We start from the raw sequence: 19,511 nt of genomic DNA, 5'->3' as shown, positions 1-19,511 counted from the left end.
TTCTCCTGGTCACATGTATAACGCATACGAAGGGCGGGGAGGCAGTGTCCTCCAGCCGCCAAGTTCTGCGACGGGGTCCTGAGACGCAATTAAAATTTAACAGCACCCAAACGCCATTCGTTTTGTTATTTTCTATTTATTGTACAATGTACATGGACTCTCTTTTTCGCTCTGTACGCTCTTTGAATATTTATAGCGAAAAAGGTCAATGCAATGGCCTTGAACCCTTCGTCGCCCTCAAATTCAGAGAAATTTGGCGCTGGTTTCACGCCTGAGCTGCTGCTACTGGCCCTCTGGAACAGACAATGGACCAGCAAACAAAAAACAGCCTGGCCCAGCGCGGTTTGCTCATTAAAAAATCATAAATCAAACTGCAGTTAAAGGTCGCCTTTCATTTCCTTTTGTATAATGAAAATGGGAAAATTTCAAATGAAAAAAAAAACAGTCCAAAAAGTAAAATTTAAAACTAATTTAAAGCACAAGTGAAGGGAAAATTTCACAAAAAAGAAAAACTGTGATGATGCGTTGGCGTATGGCGGCCCCAAGCTCTGCAGCAAGATTGATTGATGACATGACGTCAATTTGCCTGAGCCACTCTAGTGACCCCCCTCCAACAAAGGGAAAGGCTCTGGGGCTGTGGCAGGATGTGCCGGCAGACGGCGGGCCCCGGGGGCCGACGGGCCCGCTGGGGGGCGGGGGGCGCGGGGGGGCCACCGGGCGGGGGGGGGGGGCCGCGGGGGGGGGGGGGGGGGGGGGGGGGGGGGGGGGGGGCGGGCGCCGGGGGGTTTTTGTAAGTTCCCCTGCACGGTATAATCTGCAGCCTTTCAGAATTTTCACCTCAATTACCAAATTTTATCCTTTTGTATCATTAAATCCACTAATTTATCCACTAATTTAACTAATGAAATAATTCTAGCCAAATTCTGCTCCCTTTTTGCTGACCATTTGCGTACCAGCAATAATAATAAAAATAACTTTCCTGTTTATTATCTGCGTAGCCTAAAAGCGTTATGCATGATTAATAAAGTTTTCTATTGTTATGATGGTAGTTGCTGCTGCTGTTGTTGTTCGTTCTTTCCGGCCCAGAGGCTGCCATGAAAATTATGCATAATTGGTGTCTCTGTCACCCCACACACATAAATACCCCCACACACCACACCACTCCACTACACTCTGCTCAGCTCTACTCAACTCTCATTGGATCACATCCCAGTCGACATGTTTGTCCCCGTGATGTCCCCAGTTGACGCCGGTGGCTGCCCCAAATTTAAAACAGAAAAAGCACTTGACAAAACGGACACATTCCTGGGGGCATGTGTGCCTGCCTCTACGGCTCTACTGCCTCCTGTTTAACGAACATTTTGCCGCACAGACACCTTCAGAATTATGCAAACATAAATTAAAGTTTCATGTGGGACAATGCACTGCATGGAAAATGGACAAAAAAGGGGAATAAAAACGAAATTTTAAAACACATACCGAAAAGGCAGACAATTCGATGGCAATGGCGCATCATCAACAAGAACGTTGTCGTCCCTCCTTCTGTTCCTGTCTCCTACATCATGTTCCTGCTCTTCCTTCTAATGTTGCCTCTTCTGATGCCGATGCTGAGTCTGTAGGATGTGATGTGGCTAAGACTGTGGCCTGAAACTGGGGACTCTGGCTAACGCGCGTTCGGAATGCCCGGCACGTCCTCTAATGCTGCGACTGCAAAGATAAAAACCAAGGATATAAACCATAAGAATCGGCCCGGCAATTACTTCGAGTGATGGCTTTCTAATTTAGGGCTTAATTTGTGTGGATTTAAGGCGCAGCAGCAGCGCTAACAAATATATTTTTAAGCAGTGCCATTAGATTTCGGACCGGTACACAGGTACAGCAGAGCATAGCTAAACACTTTATAGCCACAAAAAAGAGGCGAAAAAAATAGGAGGAAATGCCGTCTAGTCAACGTTACGTATACGACGCTCCCCCCTCCAAAATGACATGTACATAAATTTAATGCTAGAAATGTTTGCCACCCACCCACCGACACGGCACGACCCTGTCTGCGCCTGGATTCGTGGGTGTTGATTTGGGTCCCTTTTTTTTTTGTGTTTTTTGGTTGGGTTCCGTCTCGAGGCACCGTTACATTTCCGCTCTGGTTGCATGAGTATCCGTTTCCGTTAGTTGATTTCACGCACTCAAGTCCAACAGAAATAAACTAAATTAGGAGTGCACGACTCCCCAGAACCAGAGCCCGAAACAGTTTGTGTACGTTTTTTAGGCCATTAATTGCCTTGCCTTTCGGCTGTTTAAGTTTTCCGGGTTTTACTTTTCCAAAATCTCTAAACAGAGATTAGAATTTCTAAGAAAATTCAGATTTAAAGTATCCAAACGTTGGCCACTGAAGGGCTTTTGTGACTTGTTAGATTGATCCAAATGGGATTATTTTCTTATAAGTGAATTTTCAACTTAAATCGTTTAATTAATGTCCTTTCAAGACTAAAATGAAATCAAGCAAAGCTGTCGGGTGTCTGTAGCCTTTCCAACTGCTGTCCGAAGGTAGGATTTAAAGGCTTGTGTATTTCCATCTGCAAAAACATTTTTGAATTGGCAGCTGAAAGTCAAATCAAAGCCACAGTCAGAGCGAGAGCCAGAGCCAGCATGCCACAAAACTGCAAAACGCACGTCGCACAATGTCGCTCGTTGTTGTCGTGAATGCTGCTGGGCTGTTCGTCCTGTCCGTCTAGGCAATTGCATATGCCAAAGGAAAAACGAATGGAAAATCTGCTCTCTGCTGGCGAGCAGATAGTCCCACACTTTGACCATCCAATGGGGTTGCATGAACAGGCAAGAGCAAGTGTGGCTGCTGCTACTGTGAGGGGCACAACAATGCACAATGCACAGATGGAAATGTGCAACGCAGCGACGCTCCAAATGACAGAACTGTCAAAGGGTCGCTCTTGGTTGGCATAGTAGCCCACGGGGGACGTGAACGTAGATGCGAATGGTAATGTGGACCTGGTAGCCAGCTAAATGCCAGTGCCAGCTGTATTTCTGCACTAAAAGCTTTTGATAATGGGTAGCGTCAATATTGTGCCATGCTTTAATAACAATGAACAAGGGAAAAAAACAGAGCGAAGAGAACGGAAAAGGGAAATGGGAAAAGCAAAGCCACAGAACACTAAATTCATTCTCTGCATTTGACGAATGAAATCGAATACCTTTTAGAAAGGAAGAGAACCAGAAACAGAAACAGAATAACCACATAAATTCATTTGTTCTGAGAGGGGGAGGCTTAACCCTTTTTCCAGGGTCATACATACAGCATTTATTACATTTTTTTTGGCAAGCCCCACGCGGTGTGCTCCCTTTTGCCTTTTGCCATGCTGTCTGCCTCTGTCCGGCATTTACACAATATAAACTTTACACGTACAATCATCGCACATACGGGGCGTCGTGTATTTCGAGGGTATTGGTATTTCGGGCACGTAAAACATCAACGCATAAATACAGAAAAAAGCACGCAGCCAGGACTCGTAGCCGCAGTGGCGGAAGGAGCTCCACGGAGCTGGAAGTTAAGCCTGTCGAACGGTATGGCAAAGAAATGGCGTTTGCCGATCAGGAGACGACACAACACAATGCAGAAGCAGGAGCCAGGAGCAGGAACTAGTGGCACAACAGGCTGAACAGAGAACATCGAAACATGCCGATGAGCTGGAACACGTAGCGTGGGTGACTGATTGGAGTACAAGGACTGCAGAATGCATCCGATTGGAACTGGTTCGCACAGCAGAGCAGCACCAGGCACCAGTACCAGCGATTGTCGAGCCATTCAACCGAAAACCTGATTCGAAGAGAATTATGTTGGGAACTATTCAACAGGACAAGGGATATATAATGTGGGACCATAGTTGTATTATTTTATTTGCTAGCCTATTTATCATTTGTTTGATTTTATTTGTTCAGTTAATTATATTAATTATCTGATAAAAGGAATTAAATCTAGAAACATACAAAACAAACATAAAATATATGCGGATATACTTCTAGTTTTAGATATTAAACGCCTAAAGCGGAAATTGTAATCAAGCAAATGGAATATTAGCTGGAATCCAATTTAAAGATGTTCCCATCAAACTATAATTCTTTTGAATCCCGTATATCTCTCATGTAAATCCCTTAATACATTTCGTTTGGCATCCCTGGCATATGTCAATATTTAGAACAGGAGATTCCTCTGCTTCTGCTGCTCCCCTGTACCTTTTTTCCCTTTCCCAGTCCCTTTTTGGAGGAAATTCAATTTGTTATAATTTGAAAATTTCATTTTTCGTTATGTAAATTCGTTCGATAAGCCGCATACAGACGAATGCCCTAAAAACCGTAAGAGGAACAGAAACAGAAACACAGATGAAGGTGGAGAAAGCAAGAAGCAAGCAAATAGAAGGCAAGGGAAAACATGTGTGAGGTGTGTGTGTGTGTGTGTGATGAGTTTGTGGCAGGAGGCAGGAACAAAGGAGTATAGGCGCAACAGAAAAGCAATTTGTGGCAGCTTAAATGTCAATGCGAAACAGCCACGATTTCAGCCACAATCGGCATTAGTTTGCTGGCAACGCCGTTAGTGCTATTCGACTCTATATATGGTAAGCACCATGGCCTCTGTTGAGGCTATAAATAGAGCACGTCTTGGACGATTTCTGGTTTATTTTTAGCCAAAGGGCGTGCCGTGCCCTATGGATTGTAGCCTCAGGTTGAGCCATAAAAACAAAAGTTCTGTTCGGGCAGCTAAAAACAAATTGCAAACAATAAACCCAACAGTCGCTGCTCTACGAAGAGCGATTCCTACACATGTACGAGGTGGAGGATGACATGTCTTAGAGGCGTGGACTGGAGCCCCTGAGGGGACCCACGGGAGGTGGACAACACTGAAGCACACACGCCCCTACAGCCATCCCCCCAATCAGGTGCCAAAAACTTCCATGCGTCGCTTGAGCAAATTGTCAATGAATTGCCCTCTGGGAGCCAGCCAGCCCAGCGAGTCCTGTCTGTCAGTCAGACTGTATTCCATCCACCTACTCTTTCCATCCTCCTCCCCATCCTGTTCTGTTTGCTGTCCATCGATTGTTTTTACCTTCACAGACAGCCAGGCTATATGTAAGGATTGTGTAGGGGTGTGTGTTTGCTTTTGTTAATGGCGTCCGTTGTTATTTGGTCATTGATTCGAGCATCCAATAAGTGAAATGTCCTTGAACAGCAGGGCTTTTCCATTGCACCCTCCTGTCTCTCTGTACCTGTACCATCGGTGCCTTCTGTACCTCCCGTTCAGGTCTGGCTTATTTATTAATATTTCAATTTCATTGTCTGCCTTCTGTCAAATGAGAGTCATAAGTTTTTCTGCAACCTCTGGCATTTCTCATCAAATGTGCCCTGCATTAGTCCCCTGATTCGGCTCAGTGCAACATTGCGTATGATTAATATATACAAATCGCATTAAAGCCTTTCGGCGGGCAGGCTCTGGACCCGGAGCACGCATTCAACCCTAATCCAGTGCTACATCTTTACGTAGTCCGAGGCGGCTTCTATCTGCCATAAAAAAGTATACGATTATTATTATTATTGTTATGTGCACAATTGCTGGAAAAAGAGCAGCCAGCAACAACAACAACAGCAACGACAATAACAATAACAACAACAGGAACATTTACTCGTAAATGGAAGCCCAATGAAATTTTAGCTCAATAACTCAATCAGATTTCGACACAAACACACCCAAAAAAAAAAAAGAACGGTTGGCGGGTGAATGGGGAACATTTTGATGCATGGCCAGGGCAAAATAAAATACACCAAAAAATAATATATATACTCGCACTCGTCCTCGTGCGATATAGGGAATGAGCTATGTGAAAGCAGAGGAAAACGAAATGAAAATACCCTTTGGAATGAAGGGTTTGGCCACTCTGCCAACTTTTCCATCAGCTAAATGATCGAATTTTCGTCTGTGCCAATACTTATTTTTAGTCAAAAAGCGCCTCAACTGTACCACTTGGCGTTCCCACTTAGGCATAAAGCAGAGATGCCAGCGGGATCGGAATATTTAACAAGAATTCATGCATTAAAGGTGTCGTGTTGGGTCGGTCTCTCTGTTACTTTGGGAATACTCCCCTGCCGAATATCATATAATACCTGTAATACCCACAAAGTCAGTGTAATAAATTCGTGTTTCTCTGGCTCTTTGGCCATCCAATCCCCCCACCATGTATATATTACAAAATCGATGAATCAAAGTAAATTACCAGAAATAAATGAGATAAAATATGTGTAAGCGTTGTCGCCCCGCTACCTGTGGTATGGATGGTCAGGGCCGGAGCTGCCCCACAATTTCCGTTGATTTTCTTTTCCTTGTTTTTTCCCTGACTTAGCCAAAGTTAAACGCGAGACAGGATAAGCCACTAGTTGACCTGGAAACGGCAAGCGGTATGGTGAGTTGGGGACTGGGCTTGGCAATGGCAGCGCTAAGCTAAGCCATTGCAAAATGCTGCTCAGGTGAATGGCAGCCACTAAAAACCGTGTGGTATGACACGTCGCTCACTCACACACACAAACACACACACACACATGAATCTGTCTCTCTGGAGCCGTGCAGGAAATTGAAAAAGTTTGTATATGCCAGACATCCGTTTCAGCTGTGTGTCCTGTTGCCGTTGCCGTTTTCCCCTTCGAGTCGAGTGCGCTCACTAATTTAATAAGCCAAAGGCGGAGAGACTTGGCCACTTTTTAGTGCTAGACACACGGTCACACATCACACACGTAGTAGGACATTCATGCCACACCAAATTGCCACTCTATTCTCTCATTGGGAATGAATTCTTTTCGGTTTCTTTCCCTCCTTTGTCGTTCTCCAAAACTTGTTTGTCAGTGTAATCATATAAATATATTCTTCTGTCTGCGAGTGTGCGTGCGTGTGCGTGTGTGTGCGTGCCAAAAAGTTTTGCGTGTTTATTAAAAACTTGGCCCACTTTTTTCTCTTTGGGTTTTCCCCATTCTGGACACACAACACGTCGCATACGCAACACATAAATATTACTTTTGTCTGGTGGTCGACGCGGCTCGAAGCAAAGTGATATTCACGGTCAATTCATTCACCAAAAGAAATGCTTAAAAGATTTTCGTTTCCCTGGAATTTACACTGAATTTATTGAAGGATTTGCTGGATATTTCCAGGGAAAACAGTTGAAGCAGCGACAGCCACGTTTTAAAGCGATTTCGTGCCTTTAATGAGCTCAGGAAAACGCCCTGGAGGCGAGAACCGTAAACGATGCAGGTAAGCTTATTCTTTGTCTCGATTCGGATAGATGGATGGGCGGCAGGGACTATGGGGGACTGGACTCGCAAGTTCCTCCAGGCACTGTCCACTTCTGCACACATCAGTATTATTATTATTATGTGCCCGACCTAGTTTGAGGGGGGGGGAGGGGCGCGGACTGACGCGGTTCCTTGCTGTTTAATTTATCGCACAAACGGGCTAAATATGTTTGCTTTGCCCTCGCTCCTTTGGCATAATAAACTCATTAAAATGCAGCACACTGCTGGACAACTGGCGGAGAGCTGTCAACGTAGGTCTCCCCACCATATGGCTACGATTGGCTTGCCTTGTCGGCTATTGTGGTTTGCATACGCTCTCCTCCCTTCCCTCTACAATCACTCCCTCGTTTTTCATTGTGTGTACATTTTATGGGTGTGGTGTGGTGCGTCCGCGTTGGCTTTCCCATTCCCTGCCACCTTTTGGCCAAATGGGTCAATGTGCTTTGCACTGATTAGTGTCAGTCTGGTGCTCGTGGCCTGCTTCCTTATCCCGTAACCTAATCGAACCGAACGAGCAAACGAACGAAACGAAACGAACGGCTTTAAGTGGCCCAAAGATGCCTCAAGTTTTGGTCTGCTCATCACGTTCCTTAAGGCCATATGTTCGAATAGCCATAGCCACATAGTCGCAGCCCAGCCGCAGATATCATGCATAAATTGAGCAGCAAAATCGATAAGGCCAAAACCATGTGTTCCATGGAGTTGCTGCTGGACTGGTGGTGGTGTTGGTGGCTCGTAAATTATGCCACGCCCCTGCCATAACGAGGCCAATAATTCAGGAAATAATTCTCGCTACATTTTCTCCCTCTTTCTGATTTTCTCTTCTTTTTTTCATGCTTTTTGGCTTTATTTTGGCCACTCCGACAAAGGCCTGAAGGTCGTTTCTGTCTTTTCATACATTTTATGTTTATGTTTGGACCTTCATTGACAGCACAGCAGATAAAATGATAATAAAAATTGCCAATTTCAATGTTTGTATTATCCTCTGATTTCGCTCTATTCAAATTTTGTTTTGGCAACTTCATTTTTCGGGGGGCATAGCACTTATTGACGGTGGCAACTGACAAACAATGAATGACAAAAGGCAGCAGCCATCAACATCGAAATGGCTTCAGCAGCAGCAACAATCGAGCATGCTGTAACTTTTTATCAAGTTATTAACTTATCTAATTCGACTATGGGTCCTGGGTTACTGGGGTACCGGTACTGGCACCGGTGCTAGTGTCCTGGTTGCCTGGTGGCCGTGTGTGTGTGTGTGTGGTGTGTGGGTGCCTGCAGGAACTCCTCCAGGCAGCTCGCCTGTTCGTGTCAGACGCGTTTACATAGCCAGCAATTCAATTAGAAATGTGGTAGCAGGCGGCAGGCAACAAAACAAAGAGAGAACGCGCGCGAACAGAACAGCAAAAACAATGGGCAGCACACAGTCAAAATGGCTGCCTAGACAAACAGAAGGACAGACTGGCAGACAGACAAAGAGAAAAATAGAGAGAGAGAGAGAGAGAGAGAGAGTGAATGACAGACAGGCTGGCTGGCTGGCTCTATCAAAAAAGCCAAGCAACAGACTGGCAGGCAAGGACAAGCGCTGTGGCAGTGTGGCAGTGGCACGGGAGATAACTAAAAGGCATCTGCACAGCCCGTCGTTTCTGCGGAAGTGTATTCATGATGTTGATAGGAGGATGAGTGGCATGAACATCTGCCAATGCCAAAACCTATGCTAAATGGTGCCCACTCCCACGCCACCCCCTCTACATTGAGATTAACAAATTACCAAAAATACAATTCCCACCCACACATAAAAACTCACAGACACAGACATAACATATTTAAACAAATACATATACATAATTCATTTAGCCCGAACTTCTGGATCCCGCTCCCATCCCCACCCATATCTGTCTGTTACATTTTTTTTATAATTCTGTTGTCAAAGCCCATTAAACTGTCTTCGTTTTGGCGGAGAACTCCTAGGCCTTTAGGCCCGGATAGACAGGCCCCTTAAAAAAATAAAAATATAAAAATGAAAAAGTTGGCCATTTGTCTGCCTCTCCCGCAAACCCCCCACCCACCCTTTTTGGCAGTTATAAAGTTTTTAACCTTTATAGAGTGCGGGCATTGTTGTTGTTTCTGCTTTGGTGCTTTTCCTTTTGGCCTGAACGTGACCAGAAGTTGGCACATCGTATAAAAATGAGTAGGAGGATTCTGCAAAAAAAAATATGCACAAAATCATACATATGTATGAGCTGTTCGCTTCATAAACGAGAGAGACAATGTCAGATTAAGTGGAAATATAATAAAAATGGTAAACGAAAAATGAGTGAAATAAAAGAAAGAACTGCTGTTGGCAGTCCTGCAGCTTAAAAATCAACTGCCAAATGGAAATCAGTTCAGCTCATACATACTTTAATGTCATTTAAAAGCCAAGATGGCAGCCCCAAAGGTGGATCAGTCACCGGTCGAACCATGGTAAAAGAACTTAAAACATTAGAACAATATAAAACTTAAGCAATATAAAATGAAAAATCTTCCATAGTGTACATCGCGTTCGGTACGGGATGGGACAAAAGATTTTCTGATTGCTTATTTTTAATGGCATTCCCTTGTCGGAGAGTTTTGGCAATTGATTTGCACAGGACACCGACCTGATGTTGGCTTGGGTTGCGGGGGGCAATGGCAAAGAGCAACACAAAATTGTACATACAAAATATGATAATACAAGTTGACAGACAATAGAACGCGCCTGCCCCTGCCGCTGGCATGACCCCTGGACCGAACCGAACCGAACCAAACCTCCCCGGCAGCCATCAGCCATCGCCTGGCTGGCCTGCGCCATTGAGAGTTTTCCAATCAAACTTGTATTTTGGACCAACGTTATTGAAAGCAGCTTAATGCGGCAGTAAGCTGTCCATTATGCCACAACATGTACATGCTACTTGGCCACGCTACAGGAGGGCAAGAAGGCAGGAGAGCAGCAGGACAGGAGGCAGAGAGAGCACAAGCATTCAAATTTGTGGGCCAGAATGGTGGGTTTTGGCAAAGGGATCGGAGATCGGAGGTGGTGTCCCACCTACAGGACGCCCCATTCTCATGTATTATGCGCATTGTTTGCCAAACTGACAAAAGCAACTTTTATGTTGCTCAAAATTTGGTTATCTACTTTGTAAAAAAGTTCGCAATAGACTTCCTCACTCTCCCGCTTATGTCTTCTTTGGTGGAGCAGGAGCAGAAGCAGAAGCAGGAACAGGACCAAGGCATTGTCCATGGAGTGCGCAACGCATAAATCACGCATCTCTCTCGGGTGAGACAGGAGTACGGGGAAGCCTCCCGGTTAGGTCTGTTATGCTGTGTTGCGTGTAACTGCATAAATATGATTGATGCTGTGGCCCAATGGCAGAGGCTTGTACGATTCTCAGGCAATGACAACTTCAATTACCATTGCCAGGAGGCATCAGGCAGCGGAGAGGTAGAACCCGCACCAGTACCGCCACCCACCCACACATTCGCAACATCTAAATCATCGGGACAACTTTGAAACACCATAAATGCCTAAAACGCCGCATTGTTGCGCTCGAATTGTGTCGAAGAAAAGCGGAGACAATAGGCCCAGGGCGCAGGAAACAGAGCCAGAGCTCCCCCCCTCTCTCCCTCTCACTCAGTCATTGTTACAGCAACAATTCCTTTTGTGTACGAGTATTTGCCATAAAAGCGAATAAAACAAGCTGAAGGCCCACTCCCTACTGCTTCTCCAACTTCCCCTGATTCCCTTGATTCCTGGCCAGCGATTTAAGCTTTAAACTGAATGTTTGCTAATATAATTAAGCGATTTGGAGAACCCTCACTTTGCCATGCCACCCGCTTAAGGATTTTTTAATTAATTTCTGTTGTCTTGTTGGTTTTTTTGTGACCCCCCACCCTTCACATATTACACATACGACGTGTGGGCCTGGCTTTAAGGCCTGGCCTTCCTTCACACAAACACAAGGCATCGGCAAGCATTGTAGCCTCATGGAAAATGAAAGAAAATGCTGAATAAATCAAGAGATGAGCTGGGGGTTCGTGTAGCAAATTAAAGACCTCGTTGAGCTTTAAGCCCCCCTAGCGAACAGAGCCAACAGACTTAACTTGGCTTGGACTGACACACAGACATAGAGACAGACTTGGCTGGCTGGCTGGCTGACTGACTGGCTGACGGACTGACGGACTGACTGGCTGACAATGACAAGGACACCGCCAAGAGTTAACTAAATGCTCGACAGTTGCAACAAACGGCAAACAGAGAGAAGGAGAGGAGGGAGGGACGTTGCCGAGGCCAGACCAGGACTCTTGTCGTGCTGCTTCCGCTCTTGTCATTCGCTTAAAAGTTTATGCCTCGCCCTCCGCTGGTGCCGCTGCCACTGTCGCTGACAGGCAAGGCGCAGCGAGCAAGTTGAATCTTTCCATGTCGCATCTTAAGTACCATGCCTCTTCCTTTTGGCGCCTTCCTTGGCTTTCGTCTTTTTGCCTTATATCCGGTGCCGCAGCACTTCCTGTTTACAATTTAAACTAATAAGCCAGGCCAGCCATCGTGCCACGTTTTGGGCCGCCAACGTCATCGTTCTCATCATCCGTTTGCAGGCTGGCATCGTTTTCAATTTTTTTATGATTCTCTCTCTCTCTGCAACTGCATCTGTCTCTCCCTCTGATCTCTTTGCATATTCAATAAATTGAAACTGACATTTGCCATTTCACAGAAAGGGTCTGATAGTTGTCCAATACGACTAGAATTAAATACACAAGCATTGCAGGCCCAGAGCTTAGTATCCTGTTATCCATGGGATCTCTGCACCATCAGGACACTTCATTAACCGACTCGAGAGGCGATTGCATGCCAAGGCAATTCATTAGCCCATAGACCACTTGATGATATGGCTTCCATCAGTCGTCGTCGTCGTCACCCCATCGGCAGACCAATCTCTGTACATTCCAGTAGTGTACACACTTTTCATCCTTCCTGCTGCTGCTGCTGCCGGAACGGATGCCCATTTGCCACTTGTTGAAACTCAATTAAGTTGGAGGAGGCACGTCACGGCACGGCAAAGTGTTGCGCCTGCAAATGTCAAAGGAAGTGCACAAATATTTGCAGATTCTTGCCGGAGCGCACTCAACAGACAAAAGCGCAATCAAAATGTCAGCTCAGCAATAAATTACGAGTACCACCAGCCACCGAAAAGTCAACTTTTCTGCATACAAATGTACACCCTTTCCCCCCAAAAGAAACTTTCACGAGAAGCCCAGAGATATTTTTTAATAATTATTATGACTAGAAAAGGGCGGGAGCGAGCAGTGGCTCCGGCTCTGGCTCTGTGCATATCTTTCTACCCAGTGGAACTGTCAGTCCTGTCAACGTGTTGCTAAGAGATGGTAGACTCTGTGTGGCATTGTCCTGGCAGTGGCAGTGGCTGTGGCAGTGGCAGCATCACAATGTTTACGTTATCTCATTTAACACTTGAAAAACTTTTTCACACACACGCTTTTCCAGAGAGAGAGAGAGCAGGGCAGAGCCGAGCCGAGTGTTTGCTGTCTTTTAAGTAGGTTTCTCTACCAGCTCCTCCCTGCCTCCTTCTCCATGTCTGGAATGCTCGCATTTGCACATTAACAGTGTGAAAAATTATGATTGAGCCATAAAACAGTCAGCTGGGCCCACGAGGATCCAGGCACCAGGTTTACTTAGGTCCTGTCTCCCAGGAATTGTCACATGTGTGTGCCGTGCCGCCTGCCCCGCTCTTCCATGTGTTGTGAAGGTGAAAGTTTTTTGCTTTGTTTTTTTTTTTTTGGGTGCTATGCCTTTAAAGGGAAAACAAAAGGAAATTTTCACTTTGTTCTGGCTTCCGCTTCTTGCAGCAACTCCGATGCCGCTGCCACTGCCGCTGCCTCTGCCGGTTCCCCGCATTTCCCAGCTCTGCTTTTTCATCGCTTTCCCGCTTCACATTTCCCAGCTCTCGCTTGAGCAAATAAAGTTAACCAGGCGACAGGTCTGGCAGTTGCTCCCAGAAGAGTCGCAATTAAAACCCGGTGACTACAAACAGTTTTCCTTCATTGCTTTGTTACTCCGCTTTTCTTTGTGTCATTTTCATGCAGGACAGAATGCTGCCTCGCGGTATCAATAATTAATGAGGAGCAGAGCTCACAAATGTTAAGAGTTGTCGAGTCTCGCGTTTCAATTGACTTGGCCCGACCATCAATAATCCACGGGGCATATAAATCAATCATGCGTCAAGCTGATAAATATCCAAACAGCTCTCACACAAATACGTGTATGTATACATCCGAGTGCCGTGCCTTATGCCTTGTATCTGGGAGTGTTTGTCCAACACCAAAAGTACACAAATACATTGGTGCAAGACACAGAACGCGTCCGCGTTTGCGTTTCGGTAATTTGGGTTTTGTCTGCAGCAGCATTTATTGGATTTTATGCCACTCGGAGGATTTTATGCCACCGACTAGACCAGCTGGTGGCTATTTTTAGTTATCCCCGAACTCTGCGCAACAGTTGGAGCGAGGTGGAGGTGGAGGTAGAGACCGCAGCTGAGGCTGAGACTGGAGCTGGAACTGTGGCTGAAGGCTGCAGCTATTTATAGACCCTAAGAGCAGCGGGTGAAAAGCTCTTTGCCAGAGCAGGATGACTACATACATCTATGTATGGTAATATATAGCTTTGCCGTTACACATGACGCTTCGAAAATGGTTGAAAAGAAGTGTGAGATATATGAAGGACATAGGGGACCTATGCATATGCGAAATATGTTTGACGTAGGATTCCACTACTTGGATCTAAAGTTTTAGAAGAATTACTAATGCAAATGTGGGTTATGGTTATGGTTGAAGGAGAGTTCGTTTTCCGCTATATCTGTGGTGTATCTCCATTTACCTAAGAAGCTCTTTGCCCAGCAGCTCTCGACTCTTTCAATTTAGTTTTCCGTGGAATTCCTTTTCCATAGTTAATAAACAAACTACTTGAGTTCCAGGAGAAATCCGATTCCCCCCGCATGGAACAAAAATACCCATGCAACGTTCACCGCTTCACCTGTTCTCCATTCCATGCCATGCCACTCCTGTTCTGGTAAAAAGTATGCCATGTTTTTGCTTCACATCTACTACTTACTGCTTAAGGGGGCATGGCAACAAAAAATATGCACTGCTTCTTTGCATTTCAAATGTCTGGGAGGGTCCTTAAAGTGCTGCCCCTCTCCACCCCATCAACAGATTCTGCGCTACCCTTAACCCCTTTCGCCCTCTCCTATGCAGTCGCTTCTGTCTCTCGTTTTTATTTATTTTTTTCATGCGCACAATTACGCAACAACAATAAAAAGAGGTAACGAAAGCTTTGCCGTAATCAGAAAAACGTAAAAATGTCCAACAAGCAGGTAACGAAAATATTTGAAATTGCTTTTTCGCTTTTGCCACCAGACCACCACCCGTTTGGTGGGGCTCCCTATCCCCCCCCTGTACCAGTCCTATGCATATTCCCATCCCCTTTGACATTTTTCCTTTTCAGTTTTGGCATTCCGTCTGCCTAATGGCATACAGTTTAGGTTTCGGTTTCGTCCCGTTTTATTTATTTTCTTCCGTTGTTTTCCCGTCTTCCGTCTCTCGATTCTTAACGACATTGAGGACACATCAATTTTTGCTGTGTTCTGTTTTGTTTTGCTGGAATGCGAGAATCTTCAGCGCCTTGATAAGGTTAATTGCCCATTTCTGATGTAGTACTCGCACCCTTCATAATTCGCCAAAAAGGAGGCCATACCTCCTTCAAGGGTATTTCTACTTCGTTGCTTTGAGTTCCGATTCAGGAATTCTCTTTATTCCGCCTTTTGGCTGTCGCACATATCGAATTCTGATTTGATGGCGACACAACACAAATATTTGGGCACACAGCAGGCGGCGACAGAGGTCAGCGCAGCGTGTCACAAATGGGGAGGGGGGATACATGAATATCGAAGCTTTATGAAAGATACTTATTGTCGCATATTAGAGCAATATGAATCGAATACGTAAGCCCATTGGCATGGCAACATTGACGAGGAGTCTGGGGGTACTGTTGTACGTATACGTACTCTGCTTTCTGCCCCCAAGGGGGTGGAGTGAGCGCTCTTCATTACAATAATGCCAGATGAGCTGGGGCATTATGCATGCTTTTCATACAACATGAATGCATAATCCATGGAAATTGATTCCATTTGTCATCATTTATAAGTGTACTCGCTAAACAAGAACGGCAAATCGAAAGAAAACAAAAGACAATTGAAAGCCATTGAACAGAGCTCTGTTTTGATTTTTAACTTAATTTCCACATAACCCCCAATTTATTGGCCTTTCAAACGAATTTTTAACAAACAAAAATACCATCAATTTGTTAAATTGTTTTCGTAGAAATAAAAATTTGTCCTGCCATTTACACTAAATATGTAATAATGTTTTGACCACCGCAAAAGCAAATTTGTTTTTGCTCCTGATGTAAAAGCCATGTATATTTTTTCCATGCCGTGTCCATGCCCATCCTAGGGCAGACAGACCACAGAAACCACAATGAAATACTTGAAACAAACAAACAAACAATCATCATGGCATATGTCAAAAACAATTGGGGGGTAACCAAAACTATAAACTAAAAATAATAAAAAAAATAATAATTATGAGCCGGAAAAAGTTCTGCTGCTGGCTGTCAACAGCAATAAACATTTTTCTTCCAATTATTTTTCTGTTTCTGTTTCAAAATTTGAATTGACAGGCGGGACGGACGGACCGACGGGACAGGACGAACTGGTTTGTTCTGCAACCTTTATGTAAAATAGCAGCAGCAAAAGGCAAAGGGCAGGCAAGCAGTTCCTAATGAAATGTCCACGAATGTCTTTGAAGTTGTCCCCCGCATTCAATGGGGCGACGAAGGACAATGTTTTGGGAGAGTGCTTCGAGTGCTGCAGGGGGCGGGGGCAGAGGGCGTTGCCAGGACGAGCAATAAAGCAACACAAGTGGCAAACGGGAGAAGCGGAAGCAAAATGGAAATTATGATAAGAAGTTGCCACAGCATTTGAGAACTGGACAGTCATTAAAATAAAACTGGCGCACAGAAAATTATGTAGTCAACAAATATACAGCTTTAACAAAGAGAACGGAAAACGTAAAGGCACCCACCGAAGAGTGTAACCCCCTTTTCAACCGTGAAAGGGGGGCTGGGCAGGTGGCAGTGTTGTTCGGTTCTGGCACCAAAATATGTCTCGACTCGATGTTAAGTGCTTCATTTAATTAACAAAGTTGACATGAAAGCCCGTTGCCCCAAGCCCCATTGTGTGTCCCGCACATTCACCGTTTTGGTTAAGGTTTTTGTTAAGGGGATACCCTAACCAATAAACAGGGCCCATGTATTATCACAGGAATCTTGTTATATTTGGCGGATTGTTTGCTTAGCAATTTCCTGCTATATTTCCCAGAGTATCCTCATGGTTTGAAGCTCCCCTTTTGATCCTCTTCTGCAGTTCTCCTTCAGTTATTCCGCTTTTCTTTGGGTTCCAAATTGTTTGTCTATGTAATGGAGGAGGAAGCACAGCAGATGGCACCAAAGTGGGACACTCGTCGTATCGCCAGGTGCGCCATGAATTACTTTGCTTAATTTGATTTCAAAATTTGCATTCCCCCGATAGATGTGCAATGCGAATATACGAGTATGTATAGTATATATGTGTGGGGTGGGGGGTGTGGGTGGACTGCTATCGGCGGTTTTGCGGTGGTATACAGATTTTGCATAAATTTAATTAGAGAACAACAGTGGAACAGAGCCAAATTGAAGTTGAGTTTTAATTAACTCTGGATAGAACCCCAGCTGCCCCAGCCAGAGTCCCTGCGTGCCTGCCTGTTGCTGCCGCAGCTATTGTTGTTTACGTTTTATCAGATATATCTTTATGTATGAGTGGTTGTACATGCCATATACATATATTTATTTTTATATTCCCCCTGCAACCATAAAATCGGCAAAAACAACAGCTGCGCATTTCACAGATGCCACCGCCGCCGCCAAATGATATAAAGCAACAAATTGCACGGCATATCACATATGTATACCCATTTAATACTTATTATATGGGGATATATATAATAGTTTGCCTTGATACGACTGCGGTCATTAAAGTTGCCCAGGGCCAAACATCAGATGGACAGTGCTTTGTCTCTCTTTTTGTCTCCACCCCTTCAATATTTGTTTTCCATGATTAAAGAAAATAAGCCCTCAGAGATTTTGACTTCTGTCGGGGATTTATCCACGCAAATGCTAAAATAAATATTGATTCACGAATATTTCATGACTCTATAATCGTAATAAATCATACGAGTACCAGTACGAGTGCAAGCACCGAATATTGTCATATACTTTTCAATGAAATTGTATTCTAGTATCCACATCTGTGGGGCACTCGAGTGTTAAAAATATTCACAATAAATTATTCATCGCAGGAGAGCAGCCATTCAAGCCACTCACTGGAGAGCACTCACTTTAAATAAATAACAATGACTGGCATTCCATAATTAAAAAGCAATAAACATTTTTTGATTCGAATTAATTGTAGGAGTACGTGTACGAGTGGCGTGGATAATGGGGATGATACAGATGAATGCCGTTGGCATATTGTCGATAATTTATCGAGATTACAGGCGAGGACGAGGACCGTACCGAACCGGAACGGACCTGTTCAAGGACTCATTCACCACTCACCTGTCTCTGCAGTAGGTTAAGTGATTCTCCTTCACCCTCTCTACTTTGGGTTTTCTTTTGGGTGATTTCCCCCTTTAACTTTTATGGCCGCATAAATTGGCACACGGCTTGGTCCTGGGCTGGTCCTGGTGTTCGTTCTTCAGGTCCAAAAACTAAAAATTCGAATGCAAATTCGTGAATTCCTCGTGAAGTTTGCTCCGCTTTTGTGATATTATTTTTTTTGCCTCTTGTGTACTCGTTATATTTATTTTAGCATAATTTTGGGTTGTGCACTTTTTCCGTTTTCCGTTCTCTGAAACGGCGGCGAATTTTTCAACTTGAACAAAACATTCAGAGGCATATTTAATGGGGCATGTTCAATGCCAGGACTGAGATCGTAAAAGAAATGGTTATGTTCTTCTGTGTGTTGGGCAGAGTGCAGTGTGGTGTTCTGTGTGCTCCGTTCTCTGTGTTCCGTGTCCTGGGGCAGTATCCTATGTGGGAATAAATGCTCATCTATGTGCAACAGTTGGGGGAATGGGAATGGGAGGGATCCTCTGGCAAATGGATTTTTATTTTATCGCTTGGCAATAAAAAGCGAAACTGCAGACCGCGCAACAGTTTGCAATTATGTGCAAATGCAGCGTGACATGAACGACCAGATCCTGCTGGTGTCCTTGGTCCCTGCTATCCCTCTCTCTCTCTCTCTCTCTTGACTCTGCGTGCAATTTTCTTTTAATTGTTCTGCTACCGCTAATCCTGCTCCTGCTCCTTCTCTACATCTTTCAATTCTTAATTCAATTCAATTTGGTTTAGTTTTGTCGTGTTGTAGTTTACTTTAGTTGGGTTATTCGTTTCGTTTCATTTGATTTCATTTTGGCCCTCGGCTGGCCCTTCGCGTCGCGCACTCACTTCGAACACGTCCCTCAATGGGAGGTCCTGACGACTGACTGTCCGACAATTTGTCACTTTACAACTTCTTTGAGGGCTACCTTCTTCTCCTCTGGCTCTGTGTTCTCCTGGCACTTTGGCTTTGGCTTTAACTCCGTCCTGCTCTTGGATGGATAAGGGCTACTACCTTCGGCGACGCCTGCCAACAGCGAACTGAGCTGCTCCAATTTTGGGCTTCACCTTATAAACGGGTCTCTAGCTGTAACTGTAGCTGTGCCTGTGCCTGTGCCTGTGCATCGCACTGTTGCTGCTACTGCCACTGCTCCTGCTGCTGCTCGTGCTCCCGTGCTATCCTTAAAAGCGGGTCCTGACTGGCTGCCTTGCTTCCAGCTAGTCGTTTTTGCTCTGATAAGAGCCTGCCATGGTGTGCGTGTGTGAGAGCGCACACAGAGAGCGAGAGAGAGAGAGTAAAGCTTCGAGAGAGGCCAATTGCGATGTTGTTCTTCTCTTTTTTTTTTTTTTGGTTGAAGAAAGCTCTGGCGGAGTTGAGCCGTTAGGA

General features: G+C 44.9%; 1 protein-coding gene across 2 annotated transcripts in view; it reads right to left on the bottom strand.

Annotated features, from left to right (window-relative positions):
• Window positions 1-19,273, bottom strand: part of LOC111064849 (BAI1-associated protein 3) — a 42,689-nt gene extending 23,416 nt beyond the window's left edge. The window contains exons 1-3 of one of the 2 annotated variants that reach the window (XM_022352659.2): window positions 19,054-19,273; window positions 18,083-18,234; window positions 1,480-1,707 (exon numbers count right to left, since the gene is read on the bottom strand). The gene's annotated coding sequence lies outside the window, so the exon portion shown is untranslated. The remainder of the gene's footprint in view (window positions 1-1,479; window positions 1,708-18,082; window positions 18,235-19,053) is intronic. The other variant, XM_022352661.2, reaches the window with a different exon arrangement.
• Between the last annotated feature and the right edge of the window lie 238 nt (window positions 19,274-19,511).

Source organism: Drosophila obscura, unplaced genomic scaffold, assembly GCF_018151105.1.
Source record: "Drosophila obscura isolate BZ-5 IFL unplaced genomic scaffold, ASM1815110v1 contig_208, whole genome shotgun sequence".
NCBI classification, from domain to species: domain Eukaryota; kingdom Metazoa; phylum Arthropoda; class Insecta; order Diptera; family Drosophilidae; genus Drosophila; species Drosophila obscura.
Note: the sequence above shows the minus strand (reverse complement) of the source record. Positions and strands in the feature narration are given on the sequence as shown.